Below are 18,286 nucleotides of genomic sequence, written 5' to 3'. Positions count from 1 at the left end.
GCTCTTCAAGCTTCTACTCTGCTTGCATTATTCAAAGTAAGTGGTGTGGTCACCCTGTGTTTGACGGGATGGGGATATATAATCCTACAGGGCACTGCAGGTTATGTGGCCAAGCTTAACGTCAATGGACAAGGATGATAATGTGCCCTCAGGAGGGGACAGTGAATATTTTTAACATAATACAGTCAACCACAGTAGGAAGCTCAGATAGGTGGCCTTTCTTGTGCTGCCCTAGCAGCTTCCTTAAGGATGCTGTAGAATTTCTGATACTGGTAACTTTTATTGTCTTAAACAAGATGTGGCAAACAATGCCAATATGTTGACAATGGAGGTCAGGCATAGATGAGAGGCATAGTGGACAAATCCTTTGGACTGAGGTATGGCTTAGGCTAGGGTGACCAACTATCCCTGTGTGCCCAGGCCTGAGGCAGGTTCCTGGGATGGTGTGGGGCACAGCTTAGACACTCTTTGTGCTGCCTGATTTCTTCAGCAGCAGAGGCCCCCTGTGAAGCAGGGTGGAGGAAGTAGGTTGATGCACTGTGGAAAGTATAATCCCTGATTGAATTACCAAAGCCTGGGAAGAGTGTATGTGTGTTGGGAAAGAAAACGCTCATAAAATTTTTTCATTGTACGTAGAGAGGAATTTTTAAAATATTCATTTGGCTTTAATAACTAGAAAAATATATGTTTAAGGATATACTTGATGACCTTAGTAGTAATTAAAAACAGCATGCCACTGCCTAAATGATTACAGAAAATCAATAAAATCCAATGCAATTTGTCTAATGAAACAAAAAACAACAAGCAAGCAAACAACAACAAAACCAAGAACAACAAAACCAAACAGAAAGTCCAAAACAAAGTTACAGAAATAGGGACAAACATACCAACTGTACACTTAGTCTGTTTTTAGTTGCAAGCTGTAGAAAGCAGTGCTGGTGCAAGTAAATAAAGGAGCTTATTATAAGAATATTGGGTAGTTCACACTCTCTGGAAGAGCTGCAGAAGAAAGCTCGGAGGCTGTGCTGCCAGGAGCCACACCACAAATTGTGCTTGGGAACCAGTCCATTAAGACACCACCGCCACCCCAGGCACAGGATGCTGCAGCTGGCACTGCCGGCAACAATGATGCTAGATCCAAAAAGCTGAACTGCTGCCACCCACCATCCAAATGGATTCTGTGCAGACTTTGTTTCTCTGGGTTACCAGCTTCTGATTCACAGTGAGACAGTCTGGAGTCCAGCATCAGGGGGTAGGATCTGTCATGTGTCTGTGCCCTAGCTGCAAGGGAGGATGGGAAAGTGAGCATCTGGAACTCCATCTTCTGTAGTGGGAGATAAGGTCCACCTCAAATGAAGTGATCTTATCCAACATTATGAGGATTTAGAATGACAGGTGCCTACTACATTCCATTACTTTGGTATCCTAACATCGTTATATACATTTTTCCCATTCCTACTTTACGAAAGAAATAGGAGATCTTCTAAACACTCTTACAATATTTTTAAATGGGGCAAAGTAAACCAAATAAGCCATATCTTCATATATATAACTTCAAACATAAAAAAGAATAGTTGAATAGGAAAAATGTTAACAGGGTTAACTTCTAGGTAGTGTTTCTTCACACCCTTCTGAACTTTCCAGATTTTCTTCAATGAGCATGCATTATTTTTACTAGGAAAAAAAAAAACCACTCAAAACATAATAAAAATGCCCTAAACAAAAGTAGACAAATTATGCCCTATTCTGGGCATTCTTCAATCCAACCTGACTTTACCTTGTTGAGACTGATGTCTCCAATGCTGTGTTGGAGTCTATTCTGTCCTCAGATCTACCTGCATGGCTGATGTATATCCTAGTGCACACTTCTCAGGAAAGATGTCACCTGCCTCCTGTGGGAATGGATGTTACTTATTCATATGATGAGGCTAATGAGGAAATAGATGCTACCTTCTAAATCACAGGAAATCCAGACTGAAACAGACACGTCCTATAAGGAACCATAATAGGGTGGATGGTCAATGCCACCCCACATTGAGGAAGTCACATTGCCCGTCCTCCACATTGTGGTTCCTTATAGTCATATGTTCCTATTTCTTTATATTTTAAAAATTTTTATTTATTTTTTTAGAGACGGGGCCTTGCTCTGTTGCCCAGGCTGGAGTGCAGTGATGTGATCATACCTCACTGTAACCTCAAACTCCTGGGCTCAAGCAGTCCTCCCACCTCAGCCTCCTGAGTCTCTGGGACTATAGGAGTGTGCCACCATACCTGGCTAATTTATTTTATTTTATTTTATTTTTTAGAGAGTCTTGCAGTGGCTGATCATAGCTCACTGCAGCCTCGAACTCCTGGCCTCAAACAACCCTCCTGGCTTGGCCTCCCAAAGTGCTGGGATTATAGGCATGAGCCACAGTGCCGACCATATGTTCTTATTTCTGGGTAAGAAAATAGGGCAGGGACAGCTGTCAGGTGGCAGATCAAGATTGGAGCTTCCTGAGACACCAACTTCTTTGTCTCCACTGAGTGCCAATGCTTTACCACCAGAAGGACTTCATCGTGGACCTGTGTGCCAGCCCCTTCTCTACCAGCTTTGTGGTAAACATTCTCATCCATCCCCTGCCCTGAACCCCCACATGCACCAGCCTCTGCCCATCAGTTTCTCGTGGTTTCCACTTCCAAGGACTTCCTAACCACCTTGTCCCTGACCGTTTGCCTTCTGGTCCACCTGGCCCTGCCCATCCTTCTATGGCAAGAAGGAAAATGTTAGCTGAATTTTAGAGGTGAACTGCTGCCGCCACATGTTCTCCAGATAAGAGAGTAGGTTTGTCTGTCTCTCACCACTCCACACTGGAGTTTGTGAATAGCAAAACCTGGCACTTCTCCCACTGGGAACGTGTTCGCCATTGCCTCGACTCTCCTCTCACCTTGGAAGAAGACAGTTGCTCCAGCTCCGTGGGCTGCACCAAGCTAGGTCAACCCTCCTGAGGGGATGAGTTCCGACCACGGTGGCTTATATCCGGGAGCGTCCCATATGTCGAGCTGGGAGGAGGGGAAACGAAGTCATCAGTTAACTTGTGAGCTTTGTTCCCTTTTTTTATCTCTGGCAAGAGGCACAGGATTTTTGTTCTATGCAATCTGTATCTTTGACAGAGGAAAGGCTGATATCCACTTCAAAACATTTGCAAGTAGGAAGACAAAACAAAGATTATATGTCCTATAACCATCTGAGTATTTCACCCACTCAGCAGTCAGAGACCGTCCAGCCCTCCCTGCTCCCCTCACTGATGGCTGTACAGCACAAAGTAACGGTGCAGGTTGGGTGTTAGGACAATCAGAGTCCATTTTCCCATATTCAGAAACATCTTATCTTTATTTTTACCTGACCTTGTGGGATTAGTGGGTATTGAACATATTCATTCTACGTTTCTCTGTCCCACGGCCTCCTTGGCAAGCAGGTATTGATCCATAAACAAACGCATAAGTGTATTAAAGGTACTCAACATTGGTGGAGTCATGTTCTGAGTTCTGTCATTGGAGCAGTTGTAGCCTAAGTTGGAGGCGTTAGAAATACAACACGTAAATAGGCGCCGATCACCTTTATCCGCCCTGCTCTCTGGATTATCTTGGATTCTTCTAATGCTGAAAACTGTTCACAGCTTTGCTCACCTGCCAACCCCTCATATTTTTGCCTCTGTTCCTGTTGACCAGACTTCTCTAAGTCTGACAGCTTTTGAGATCACGGTAGAATTTGCTGGCAGCGTTACCCAGTTTTCAGAAGTCTCAGGGGAGAAGGAAGCAACAAGCCAGAGTAGGTTAAACTGCCTCACGACGAAACCCGAGTTACTCTCTCCTGATGCCGTACAACACGCTGGAGCTGGGTCCCAGGCTTCATTCCTACTTTCGGCTTTTGATGACTTTTGTGGGGACTAGTGGCTACTGGTTAACTCCTGTCAGTGTTTCTTCCTGTCATTCTGGACTCTGCCCATGGGTCAAACTCCCTCTCTCGTTTCCCAAGTGACAGCCCTCTCTGCTCAGCCCCTGTCGTGTTGGCAATGACAACCTCTTCCAATTACCATGGCTGAGGTCAACCTGTCCTATTGCAGTTCCTGCGTACAAGGCAGACAGTGTTCGTTTTAAAATGTATGTTTTGTTTTGATTCAGGTATGGTGAGACCAAAAAGTCAGGAGACAATTGCCTTCGAAAAGATAGTTTATTATAGTACCCAAAAGAGGGGCATTATGCCGTGTGCCACACAAAGCCACACAAGAGAACACCGGGGTGGGTCACAGGTCACAGGCCAGGGGTGGGGGGAGAAAGAGAGAGAAAGAAAGAGTGAAAGAGAGAGTGAGAGAAGGAGAGAGAGAGAGAAGGGGGGAGAGAGAGACAGAGGAGGGAAGGAGGGAGGGAGAGGCCGGCTGCAGGAAGCCTTTATCGTTGGTTCCAGGGGAGGAATGGGCATGTCAGGTAAGCGGCTGTGCAGGTTTAGGATTGGTTAGTTTGAATGATTTCTGGGGTGTAGGGGCTGCCCGTCCTTGCCTGCTGCCTAGCCCTGCAGTGATACCGAGTCCCGCAGTGTTAACAGCTCAGTGATGCAGGCTGGAAGGGGCTGTGGGCTCTGATCAGTTAGTTGTCGTCAGAAATCCAATACTGTGGGAGGGGCAGTCCCTCTCCCTCAGCAAGGGTCAAAATCTCAGATAAGAAACTAGAAAATGTGGTTAATTCAGTATTTTAAATACCTCAATCCTTCACGGGCAAGGCTTAGCGTTAGCTATCTGCCCAAATCCACTACTAGGTGACACATGGTGCTCACTTGGCTGCAGTCATCCTTTTGTATCAGGCATCTGTAGTGGTAGATTATAGAGGAGGAAGCAAAAATGGCTCCATACTCTACCTTTCCCTATATCCATGTCCTTTGCAAGGTGACTTTGCAGCTTCTTCCATAAAAGATGAACTCCCTATCTCCATTCTGAATCTGGGCTGGCCACATGGCTTGTTTTGACAGATAGAACACAGGGGCACTGAAGGTATGCTGGTTCCAAGCCTCTGTGGGAGGAGAGTGCAGTTGTCCCAGCTGAGGCCATCCTATACCAGCCTCTTGCCTGCTGTCCCCCAACGCATTCGAGAGCAGCCGAGATTAGCAGAGTTGCCCACTGAGGCTGCACTTGGCCATCAGTGCATGAGCAAGCCCATCCAAGACCAAAAGAACTGTTGAGCAGGTGATTGGCAGATTTGCAATGATAAGGGCTAATTGATTTGAGCCACTGAGTTTTGGGGTGGTTTGTTACACAGCAAAAACTGATATATATCTCATTTAAACATGAGAGCTCACCTGATATGATAGGTGCTATTACTGGCATTACCCCCATTTTACAAATAATAAAACTGAGGCACAGGGTCCTTAAGTAACAAATACAAGGTCACATACTTCATGAGTGGTAGGTAGAGGTGGGCTTTGAACACGAAGGCTAACTTCAGTACTTGTGTCTTTACCACCTTTTTCTGCCATTCCACTATTACCAGTGAGACCTGAGGTCCAGTTGCCCTCAACAGACTCCAGTTCCATTTCTTTACCTGCCACCCTCTGTCGAGTCCCTAGTCCCGAGAAAGGATTCTGTCAGTGTCATTGCGCATCTGGCCCAGTCCATAGGACCTTTTAGAGATTTCCATATTCCTTTTTCAGAGAATCAGGTGGTTCAAGGACACATTTAAAAAGTATCTTCTGGGGTAATGCTTTAGACAATGTAAAAGTTCTGTTACTCTTCCAACTTTCACCCACTAGTTTTAGCATCTACTGGTGATTCCTGCCCAAATCAACTGTGATGATGATGGCTACCAAGGAGTAATTTTCTGATTCCATAATTTATTCTGCTTTTATTGGTTGACTTACCACTGTAAGTATGGACTCATGGGTTGCTTTGATCAACAGACAAAAACATTTTTTAATTAATGAAGCTGAAAAAAACAAAACAATTCTGGTTATGCTGGCGGTCACTGTCTAGTGAGCATGATGAACTGGAAGTTCACAAATAGGACACAGAGCAATCCAACAGCAGACCAATGGCTGGCGGAAGTCCGCTGTAGAAGAACCCTGTGCAAGCAGGTAGCACAAGAAACCGGTTCTCATTTGTCACCTTACTTAGGAAACTAAGGCTGTTCTTAAAAAGAAATGAAACAAAACACATTCCTTAACATTTGCCTTACTCAACTGAAGCTAACTGCTAAATTTTGATTCTCGGTTCATATTTTAAGTTTCAATATTTTACAAAGATACTGACATAATTATTATGTTATTGGAAAGACCAATAAATTAATGATTTTGCTAGCATGAGAGATGTGGGGTGGACCCTCCGAAATAGAAGAAGAAATGTTAACCAAATATCAGAGTCAGAAGTATCAGCAAAAAGGTAAACTCATTATGTAAAAGAGGAGGGAGAGAGAGGTTAAGGGAAAACGACCACACTTTGAGTAGACCCTAATAATAAGAAATTGATGGTGAATATTTATGAAAATTTATTTTCATGGTTGGGAAATCTATAAATATGTAAAGTCACATGGAATAGAAATACTTTCTATATGTAGAAAACCCATGAGCATCAAATGAAATAATAATAGGTTGGAAATTGCTCAAATAACTTTGGACTGACAATCCTAATTGTTGATATTGTAACATATTAATAGAAGTGGGCCGTAGCTTAATCGGAAAAGCTTTGATCAGATTATTTCGGCAATCTAGCTGATGAAAATCAGTGGGGGTGCTAAAGACTGCTCCTCACTGTCCTGACACTCTGAACAGCCTTACGTAAAAAACAATTATAGAGTAATAAGAGTTGGTGTGTTTGTTAAAGCTGGTGGGTCTGTGATTTAAAAAAAAAACAACTAGTTACATGTATTTTTTTTTAATCTCAAGGCTATGCATGCATGCTGAGGGTTTCTAGCATGGTTGATGCCCTGATATAAATAAATTTGCATTTCCTCAGCTTACCTCCGAGATATAATCGATGGCCTGTAAAAAGCAAACACATTTTTCTGTGTGTGTGATATGTGCTGGAACTGACAAAATCCTCTAAAATGTCAATGAGATTATCTGAAACAAAAACTCCACCATTAAAAATCAGTAGAAAAGCACTCAAAGAATAATCAGGAAAGGGGAGAAAACAGCCTAAGACAATTGAAAAAGTTATGATATAAAAAGAACAAAACCAATTGTAGAAATAAAAATTCTAAGCAGAATTTTCGTACTGCTTGGGAGCTCATGAGACTATTAGAGGAAAAACAGATTAGGAAGAAAACTATTTCAATGCATTTGTACATGCTATAAGGATTAAGATAATACTTAATTATTTTATGCTCAATAAAAGTCTAAAACCATATAGTCAAATCACAGTATAGCCAGTCAGCAATGCCAAAGATTAATTGAAAAAATATATTCAAGATACAGAAGGATTGAGCGACAGGATTATAAGATTGCAAGCAAAATATTATTGACCTAGGCAACAGAGCACAGAAATCCAACTGTACATTTAAAGGAATTTCCAAGGAAGCAACAGCAGCTTACTTAGGGTTGAAATAGAGGAGCATTTCCTAGAATTGGAAACAAAAAATCTGCTGAGCCTGAAATTCAACGGTGTAAAATGTAAATCATTTAAAAGAAGAAATCTGAATGAATATTTTCAATTTTTGAATTTTGACAGTAAAGAATACTTTGTATGACTAAGAAGGGGTTGGTAACATTTAAAGAAATACCAAATAGAATGTTTTTAGACCTTGGAATCCAAAGAAAAAGCCAGAGGAACTGAAATCAATATCTTTAAGATACTTAAAGCTAATACTCCTCATCAATGATGAGAAATAGTGATAATTATAATAGCTTCCATTTATTGTAGCTTTACTGTGAGACAAGTACTATGTGAAGTCCTTTTTATGTACTGCCTCATTCAGTGATCAGAACAGAAACGAGTTGGATCAATACTGCCCTTGGACCAGGGCAAGAGAGGCCACCCCTTGGCCTCTGCTTTGGAGGGCTCCTGACTTGCACCATTCAAGCCCCAGGAAAATGCCGCTCCACATCCCATATCCCATGTCCTTGAATCCAAAGGTGACTGCTTCTGGATACTCTGTAGGTCTGTGGGGTGTGCCACTGCCAACATTGGAAACAGACACGGGTTTGGACTTTGCAGAGGATTTTGGCGGTGGAAACATGCAGGTCAGCAAAAGCAAATTAATGCATCAAGTCATGCCTTTCAGAGAGCACGGATGCAATAGATTCTGGCAAAATGAAATATATTTCTCTGGTCATTTCTAATGTCCATTTTCCCTCCTTTTCTTTGCGTTCGAATCAGTAGTTCTGGAAGTAGTGACAAATTGAATAGTATTTGCTGCAAGTGGGAACATTTTGCCCTATGAAACGATTTGTATGTTGAATGTCAATATTTATAGAAGTAGTTTTCTATGTAAGTGAGAGGCAGGATATCAATTTCTTCCATTAGTAATTACATGCATATTGAATGTAGAATTGAATATAGCTTTGTGTTTTATTTTTATGAAAATGTTAAGATTTAATTAAATTTTCAAGAAATTAAATGAGGAGTTTCACTTTAGCTGAGGATATAGGAAGTCACAAGAAAAAGTTAGAAAATCTACAAATTATAACTTTTCTTTGAGTCCATAAAAGACCTGTGGTTACAAGGCAACCAAGTGAACTGAAATCCAAAGAATGATGCATCCCTGCAAGGAGAGATGTGACAGAAAGACAGTTTCACCTTTGGCAGAGAGTAGGGGAACAAGAAGGCACCAGTACAAATGAGTAAAATGAAATCAGCTAAAATTTTAATGAATTCTTAAAGGTCAAGTGTAGGCCAGCATGTCAATTTGTAATAGCTAATAGCAGAAGAAAATACTGAGAAAGTTATGCAAGAACCACCAAAACAAATAGACTGCAGTCATTAATAGGTAATCTTCCCCACCACCCCCACACATACTTTCAAAGATGAGATGATCCCCATGTTATAGAACTGTTCATGAACACAGAAAAAGATGAAAAGAAATAATATCCAACTGGACAAAAGCCTGAAGGCTGGTGCTGTCACATGCTGCTGGAGGAAGGGTATATTGGAAAACAAGTTGGCTATATTATAAAAGGTTTTTAAAGGACACATGCTTGTGATTGAATAATTCCAGATGCAGAAATGTACCATATGATAATAGGAAAAAATATGTAGAGGAATTTATTTACAAAGTTGTTTACATTTGTGAGGGTCACTTAAACTGGAAAAGCAGGGAGAATTTAATGAAGGACTATGTATAAAGGCATGGGCGTGGTTAAGGGAAAACGAGGATGGTAGTGAACTTGGGGGCTAGCAGCCTTACCACCCCAAGCATGAAGGTGAAGGGGAGGGTGCTGTAACAGGAGTCCCAGGAGAGTGGCTACAGGAAGGAACCTCCAAGCACGTATGGTGGTCTCTAGTTCAAGGACACAGCCAATCAGTAGCCCTTTGGGAAGGGAACCTGGGGATTAAATACCTTGATCTCTCTTTTTTTCCATCCTTGCATTTCTTGCTGGTGCCTCCCATTGGCCAAACCCACAGGAAGCCAGAGGGCGAGGAAGCCCAAGGATGCAAAGGTCAGCCCAGTGATTCAGAAAGGTCGGCAAATTGCATGGTAGAGAAGGGTAGAGGGTGGACTGAGGGCTAATAAAAAGATTTAGCACAATGTTTGATGTAGCATTGCTTATAATGGTAAAATATTGGAAACCACTTGAGTGTCCAACATTAGGGAAGTTGCTGAACAACGTGTCATATCTTGGAATACATGCCACCATTAAAATTTAAGTTTTGGAAGCAATATTTATTAAGGTGAAAAGATGTTCATATTAATATATTATTGAGTGAAACAAAATTTTATGTATACTCTGATCCCAATTTTCCATCAGTATTGTGTGTGTGTATGAATTTATACATTTAAAGTATCTGGAAGAATGTGTGGTCTAATCAATGCTTCTTTTGGGGTGGTGAGATTACAGATAAACTTAATATTCATAATTTTGCTTCTCTGCATATTCTACTTTTTCTACAGTGGGTAATAAAAAAATTAAAGTTCTTTTTAGAAAAATGAGAGATGGCATGATCCCAAATTAATTCTGTTAGTTAAATAGGTGCTATTCTTAACACTGATAAGATTCCTTAAAAATTCTATTAGAAGCCACTTTCATTTATGAACATAGTTACAAAAGCCTTATATAAAATTTCAGCAAAGAATTGAGCAATAGTAATAGCACTGTATATTTAACTAGATGCCAATTACTATATTAACTTACCTGATTAACTTATTTTCATACAACTGGAGGAAGAAGGTATTAACATTTCCATTTTTAGATGAGGAAATCAAGGCTTAGAAAAACAATGCTTAAAATTAAATGGTTACTAAATGGTAAAATTGTATTCAGTCAGTTCTGTCTTCACCTAAACCCAGTGTTCTCAACCATTACACTTATATACCACACCATAACTAAGTAGAACTTACCTCTAAATACAAGGCTAGCAGATCACAAAGAAAACTTTGAGTGAGTGTGTGTGTGTGTTTTCCAGAGATGAGGTCTTACTCTGTTGCCCCAGCTGGAGTGCAGTGGCGCAATCATAGCTCACTGCAGCCTAGAACACCTGGGCTCAAGCCATCCTCCTGCGTTAGCCTCCTGAGTAGCTAGACTGCAGGCATATACCACTACACCTGGCTAGGTTTAAAACAAATTTTTTTAGAGAGGGGGTCTAGCTGTGTTGCCCAGGCTGGTCTTGAACTCCTGGCCTCAAGTGATCCTCCTGCCTCAGCCTCGCAAATCCCTGGGATTACAGGCATTGAGCCACCGCACCCAGCAAAACTTTGAATGTATTACATCATGTCAACAGAATGAAGAATGAACATTGGAAGACTACTTTATAGACACTGCAAAGGCATTGCATGATATTTAAAAGCTCTCAGAAGTTACAAGCAGGTAGATACTTTGTTAATTTGGTGTCTACGTCTTTAAAAAAAAAGTCAACATCAAATTAATTATAAATCAATTAGTCCCTATCATAATTTTTTAGAACACTTTTAGAGATTATAATCATTACTTTAAGATGACAACAAGTGGTTAGAAATTCAACCATTCATTAAGTATTTACTGAAAACCTACTATGTGCTAGGCAGTGTTCCAGGCACTGGGCATATAGTGACAAAGGACAGTAATAGCTAACACTTACATGGAGCTTGCTATGTGCTAGGCTTCTTTCTAAGTGCTTTGTGTCTATCAACTCATTTAATCTTCATACAATCTCATGAGGTAGTTATTGTTGTTCCATTTTATAGATGTGGAAACTGAGGCACTGTGTCAGTGGAGCTGTGAGACAAACGCAGATAGCCTTGGCCCAAGGGTCTGAGCAGTTAACATCATGGAACTACTCCTCTCTAAACAGAAAGTAATGGTCTCTGTCCTTATGGAGGTTATGTTGTAGTGGTGAAGACAGACATGAAAACAAACACAGAATTAAATACACAATTTCAAATTCTAGTAAGTGCTAAGAAAGAAGAGACCGACGAGAATGACTTATTTACATGGGGGCAGGCAGTCAGGGCAGGCTGAGCTGAGGAAGAGCCCACCAGGTGAAGGGGGGGTGAAGGGCAAAGGACAGTGGGTGGGTGTGTGAAGTGGCCCGGGGGCGGTGCCTGGAGGGCCGCACTGGCTGGACTTCCCTGCAGAATCTGAGAACCTTGGCCCGGCATGCTAAGCATTGCATTTTATTGGAAGGGTGATGGGGGAGCTTTGGAAGTTTCTTTTCACATTTATGAAGTGTTTATTTTCACTGCAGATGTTTTATCTGCAGATATCTTTTATTTTTTATTCACTCAGTGACCAGTCTGTATATGGGACTCCCTCACACGTATCTGCTGTGGTCATGGGTGATGGTGGCTGAGTTCGATCCTGCCCCGAGTCTCAGGCAGAGAGAGGCTGCCCAGCAAACCCAAACCGTGAATTTCACACTGATGCTCAGAAGGTTACGGGGACACAGTGCTAGTCAAGCTGATGGTGGTATGAGGTAGTTACTATTATTTTTAGTAATTACCATTTTACAGATGAGAAAACACAGGTCCAGAGTTATGTTTGGCATACCATGAAACAAGTGCAGCATTTATGATTGGATTTGAAGAGTGTGTTATGAGTTGGCAATTTCTATATTTAGTTTACCACAAGGCAGCCATCACATTTGTTTATTTTCCTGGTCTAGAGCTATGCTGTCCAATATGGTAGCCGCTACCCACATGTGGATATTTAAATTAAAATTAATTAAAATGAACTAACGTTAAAAATTCAATTCTTCAGTTGCACTGGCCATACAGAGAGTGCTCAAAAGCCATTTGTGGCTAGTGGCTACTTCATTGGACAGCACATATTTATAGAACAGTTCCATTATCTCAGAAAGTTCTTCTGGACAATGGTGACCTAGAAGTTTCTTAATTTCCTCTTTAAAATAGTGGATGACCTCCACACAGAGTTGTTTGTGGGCGGATAATTTTATCATTCAGCTTCTCACAATTTTTATCCAGAGCCTATAAAATTCAATTTTGGTAAACATACTTTATTGTGTGGAGATTGTCATTTCCTAAAAGGCAGAGATTGTATTCTTCCTCTATTTCGTTGAAGAGCCTTAGACCACTAAATTTAATAAGCGTTTGCTGGTGCCAATTACCATAGCTTAATGAACTCCACACAAGGCCAAACCAATGTCATGTCTGCAGCGGTCTTTTATGTCTCTCAAGCAATCTTCCCTGGGTGTTTCATAGTGTGTAGCAGAGGAATCCAGCATTTCTTGACATACTTGAAGTTTGAGAAGTTACTCCGTCAGTGCAAGGATGGATAAGTAGGTGCCACAGTTCCTCCCTTCTGTCCCTGGTACCAAAGAACTATGGACAAGCTCAGTCTCCCTTCAGGTTAGTTCACTACCTCTGGGGAGCCAGGAGAGGAGATTAGTCTGGGGAGATCAGGGAAGGCCTCCTGGAGAGGTGATGCCCCCAACTCCAGGAGGCTGGAGAGCAGGGATCTCTATCCTAGGAGGGTGTGCATCTAGGGATTTGAGCGGGAAAGGAATTTTCTAGAGAAGCAGGGCAGTTTGTGTGAGTTTGGCTTTGGTTATTCATGTAATTGATCCAAACTCATGACAAGATGGAAGACCAAGGAACAGAACTGGACTATTACCATTATTCTCATTCTGAGTTTTAGCCAGAGTTGCTGAGTTTTAGAACATAGTCATATGTGAGTTGGAGTTAGTATAATGCCAGAGAATGAGGGTGAGTCTAAAAATAGCTTTCACCAACTGTTGCCGGGATTCTAATGTGGATTTCTGGCAGGCCTCAGGAGAGCTGCCCGTGGGTTTGGGGCTATAGCAGGAAATGACCATCGAGAGTGTGGGCAGGGGATTGAGCCGGTTGATCTGTGGCGGCTTGTGTGTTGGGGGGCGGGGGCTTAGAGGGAGAGGGGGTGAGGGAAACTGCTGCAGAGAGGCAAGGCCTGGAATCTGCCTCAAGAACATTCTTACTTGCCATTGTTGTTGCCAAATTGTACACTAGGGACGGACACCTCCAGCCCAACCCATGCAAGGCAAGGATCGTGGTTTAAACGTTGTACCTGTGCTCACGGGCAATCTGAGGGAGTTTCTCCCTCCACCGGCTTCCCTTCCAATAGGCAGAAAGTCCTTCCTAGTGATTGAGGTAAACTGAGGAGTTATTTCATAGTTTAGATCATGGCTGGTCTAAACTCTTGGGCATGGTCTAAATCATGGCAGATCTAAATCTCATCTTATCCTACTTACTTGCTCTTTTGTCTCCAAATTCCTCCAAACAGCTTTTCGTCTGGTGAAGCCAGTGGCTCTGTCCTACGCCGTGTTCTGTTCATTTCTACCTTCTTGCCTTTGCTTTTCTCTACAATACCATCTCTTCTTCTCCTCTTTTTCCTTCCTTTAACAAATGTTACCCATTGTTTCCATTGTTCAGGACTCAGCTTAAGCCCCATGTACTCTGTGGAACCTTCCCTGCCTACTCTAGCTCACATTGCTCTCTTCCTTTTTGGGATTTTCATATTTTGGTCCAAATCCTGCCATCTAACACTGAGACTGATAATATTGAAGGAGGAGAAATCATTTTAGAGACCACCTAAAGCCTTTCCTGTGATTCATCTGTCATTTCTCTCTTCTCTTGGAGGAAGACGTTACCTTCTAAACATTTTTTTATTGAAAAGATAAATATAACAGCATTACCAAAGAAAAGAATGCCCTTAATCCCATTATCTTAATACAACAATATTGAGTGCTGCATAATTCCTTCCCAGTCCTACATATTGTTTTATATCAGTTCATAAACCATTTTATATTTAGTTTCCCCCCTTCACTTAACATTATAACTGAAATACTTCCTATGTTTTTTTTTCACAGTTATGGTAACAGAAGTATAACATTGCCTCTGTTACTGTACTGTAACTTCATCAAGCCGCTCTCCTGATGCTGGACATTGGGTTACTGCCTCTGCCCTTTGAAAAGAATTACATGTTTCTTGTGGTCCCATCTCCTCTTAGCTCTGAGAATTTGCTCTATCAATGATCCCTCTCTTGCATTGTATTCTCTTACTATCTTCGGACACCTCTTAAATGTACAAGGATGTTCAGTCTTGTCTATCCTATAAAATATCTCTGCTCTGCTACCTACCAATTTCATGGCCTCTGCCATTTCTCAGAGGCTCACTTTTTCACCCCTTGCTATTTGCCTTCCCCATGCCACCCCTCCACCATTTCAGCACAGTAGGAAGGTCCCTCGAAAAATTGAGAATAGGATGATCATGTGATCCAGCAATCCCACTTCTGAGATGCTTCTGGACCCAAAGAGAATGAAGTCAGTCTGTCAAAGAGATATCTGCAGCCCCATGATCTTGAAGCACTGTTTACAATAGCCAAGGTAGAGAGTCAACCCAAATGTCCACCGACAGATGAATAAAGAAAATGTGGTGTACGTACACAATGGAGTACTATTCAGCCTTAAAAAGAAGGAAATCCTGTCATTTGTGACAACATGGATGTACCTGGAGGACATTATGTAAAGCGAAATAAGCCAGGCACAGAAAGTCTCTTTTTAATGACCCTGTGGTCTTTAAATCCAAAGGGGTCTTCTCAGCCCTGTTGTCTCTGACATTGACCATTCCCTTTATTTTGAAGCTTCCTTCCCAGGCTGCTGGTGACACCACACCCCCATTGTGCTTCTCAGCTTTCTCTCTGGATTTTTCTGTGCCTTTTTCATCGACTCCTCTTCAGCCTTTGCAGAAGGAAGGTCTTTCTTCAGGGCTGTCCTTGGCCCTCTTTTCTTTCTTTCCCTCCTCTCTAGGCACGGTCACTCACTCTCACATCTTCAGCTAATAACTCTGTGCAAATGATTTCGACCTCTGTGGCCGCATCTCCCCACCCTCGCTGCACCTTCCCCATCCCTGGCGTTAGCACAGCTCCCTGGTGCCGGCCCGGACCCACAGCCAGCACCCTGGCTCCCCAGTGCCCCATCTTTTCTCCTCCTCCAGCCTCTGCAGCAGATTTCCTTTTTATCCATCCTTCTTTCCTTTTACCTATCCTCAAACCCTCTGAATCATCTTTTATCCTTTTCTCTCTCCATATCTCACCAGTTGATTTAGCATCCAGAATGTGGCTCATCCATTTTATAATTTCCATTCAAACCCACAAAGTTTTTATTTAAAAAAATTTGAAATACAAAAGCAGTATATGCTGATTTTAAATTCAAAGCATATAATTTGTATTAATCACAGGTGATATTATAATCACATGTATTATTAATATAGAGTAGAAAGTGAACATTTTTCTTTATACATTGACTCCCTAATTCCTGTCCAAATTCTATTTCTTTTCCCAGTGGCAACTACTGTTTACACTCGCACTTCTTTTAAAAAATGGATTTAGGGCCGGGCGCAGTGGCTCACGCCTGTAATCCTAGCACTCTGGGAGGCCGAGGTGGGCGGATCGTTTGAGCTCAGGAGTTCGAGACCAGCCTGAGCAAGAGCGAGACCCCACCTCTACTAAAAATAGAAAGAAATTATATGGACAGCTAAAAATATATATAGAAAAAATTAGCCGGGCATGGTGGTGCATGCCTGTAGTCCCAGCTACTCGGGAGGCTGAGACAGGAGGATCGCTTGAGCTCAGGAGTTTGAGGTTGCCGTGAGCTGGGCTGACGCCACGGCACTCACTGTAGCCTGGGCAACAGAGTGAGACTCTGTCTCAAAAAAAAAAAAAAAAAGAGTGGATTTACAATCACAATCACATGTTTTTCCATTAACAGAATTATACTATACAGTATCTTACTGCCACTACCCCCATGTAATATGTGAGTCTTCCATGGAAGGGAATAGAAAGTCCAGAAATGGATCCACACATTTTGAGAAAGTATAAGGTCAATTCAATGGCGAAAAGATAGTCTTTGTAACACATGGTAATATAACAACTGGACATCGCATACAAGAAAATTAACTTTAATTTTTCAGTTTCACAAAATACATAAAAGTTGACTCAAATGGGTCCTAGACATAAACATAAGAACTAAAATATTAAATTTGTAGAAGGAAACATAGGAGAAAATATTTGTAATCTTGGATTAGGCAAACATTTCTTAGATAGGACACAAAAAGCATGAGCCAAAAAAGAAAAAAAATTTTAAAAATTGGATTTCATTAAAGTTAAAAACTGCTCTTTGAAATATACCTAGGCTATGCTCTTTGAAATAAAATATATGAAACTATGCTCTTTGATATAAAGAGAATGAAAAGATAAGCTATGAGCTAGGAGAAAATATTTGCAAAACACAAAGATACCTACAACTTGGTAATAAGAAGACAAATAACCCAATATAAAATGAGTAAAAGATTTGAATAGGCACTTCATCAAAGAAGACATATCAATGGCAAATAAACACAAGAAAAGGTGTTCAACACCATTAGTCTTGAAGCAAATGCAAATTAAGACTACAATGAGATATCATTACACACCTACTAGAATGGTTGAAATAAAAAAATCTAACAAAATCAAGTGCTAACAAGATGTGGAGCAACTGATACTTTCATACCTGGCTGGTGAGAATGTAAAATATATCCCACTTTGCAAGACAGTTTGGCAGTTTCTTATAAAGTTAAATTTACATTTACCACTTGATCCAGCAATTCCACTCCTAGGTATTTATCCAAGAGAAATTAAAACATATGTTCACAAAAAAACTTGGAAATAAATGTTTTTAGTAACACTATTCATAATAGTCAAAAAACTGGAAACAACCCAAATGTTCATCAATTGGTGAATGGATAAACAAATGTGGTATATCCCTTCAGTGGAATACTGCTAAGCAATAGAAAGGAACAAATTACTGATACATGGAATAACTTGGATGAATCTAAGACATTAAGCAAAGTAAAAGAAATAAGACACAAATGGCCATACATTATATGATTCCATTTATAAGAAATGCTGGAAAAGGCAAAGTTGATTGAACAGAAATCAGATCAATGGTTATCAGGAATCGGGGGTAGGGTAGAGGATAGACTGCAAGCTGGCACAAGGGAACTTGTTAGGGTGATGGAAATGTCCCATACTTTGAATGTTGTGTTGGTTATAGGATTCATGTATTTATTAAAACTCACTGAATACTTAAAAAGGTGAATTTTATCTGATTGAATTAACTGACTGAATTTACCTGGCTGAATTAAACCTAAAAGAAAATAAAAAGAAAATAAAAAGAAAAACCACGTGCATTTGAAGTGGACCTTCTGGGCCAAGTAGAAAGCTGATTTTAAATTTTGACAGATAAGGCCAAATTGTCCCCCAAAATGGCTATACCAGTTTGCACTCCCACCAGTAGAATTTGAGAGTGTCTATTTCCCAAGACTCTTGCACAAACGGATATTATCAAAATTTTAAAAGCATTGTCTATTTGATGGTGAAAAATGTTATGATCCCTGATACTTCATGCATGCGCCATTAAAATTTTCTCCTAATTGGTCTCTCCATTTGCAGTCTTTTCTCCCTCCAAATCATCTAATATAGTGTTAATAGAGTAATCCTTCTCGTACTTAGTTCTAATAATATCTCAAAAAATCTTTAATGATCCACCATCACCTACAAAATTAAGTCCAGACTCTTTAGCCAGATCATAAAGTCCTCCTTGTTCTACCCCAGCACCCTCTTTCTCTTTTCTCTACCATGCTTCTCTAAGTCAAGTAT

General features: G+C 41.0%; 1 long non-coding RNA gene across 2 annotated transcripts; it reads right to left on the bottom strand.

The window, feature by feature from the left end:
• Positions 1-639: 639 nt before the first annotated feature.
• Positions 640-3,662, bottom strand: LOC138376939 (uncharacterized). Of its 2 annotated transcripts, none has more exons than XR_011231765.1 (3): positions 3,383-3,662; positions 2,928-3,042; positions 640-1,281 (listed from the first exon to the last, which is right to left on the bottom strand). It is a non-coding gene; the product is annotated as an uncharacterized lncRNA (long non-coding RNA). The 2 variants fall into 2 exon arrangements; XR_011231764.1 differs by having other exon boundaries at positions 3,388-3,662.
• Positions 3,663-18,286: the final 14,624 nt, after the last annotated feature.

The sequence above is a fragment of the Eulemur rufifrons genome, chromosome 29 (assembly GCF_041146395.1).
Source record: "Eulemur rufifrons isolate Redbay chromosome 29, OSU_ERuf_1, whole genome shotgun sequence".
In the NCBI taxonomy this organism is placed as follows: Eukaryota; Metazoa; Chordata; class Mammalia; order Primates; family Lemuridae; genus Eulemur; species Eulemur rufifrons.
The sequence above is the reverse complement of the archived record's forward strand: the minus strand, read 5'-3'. Positions and strand labels throughout refer to the sequence as shown.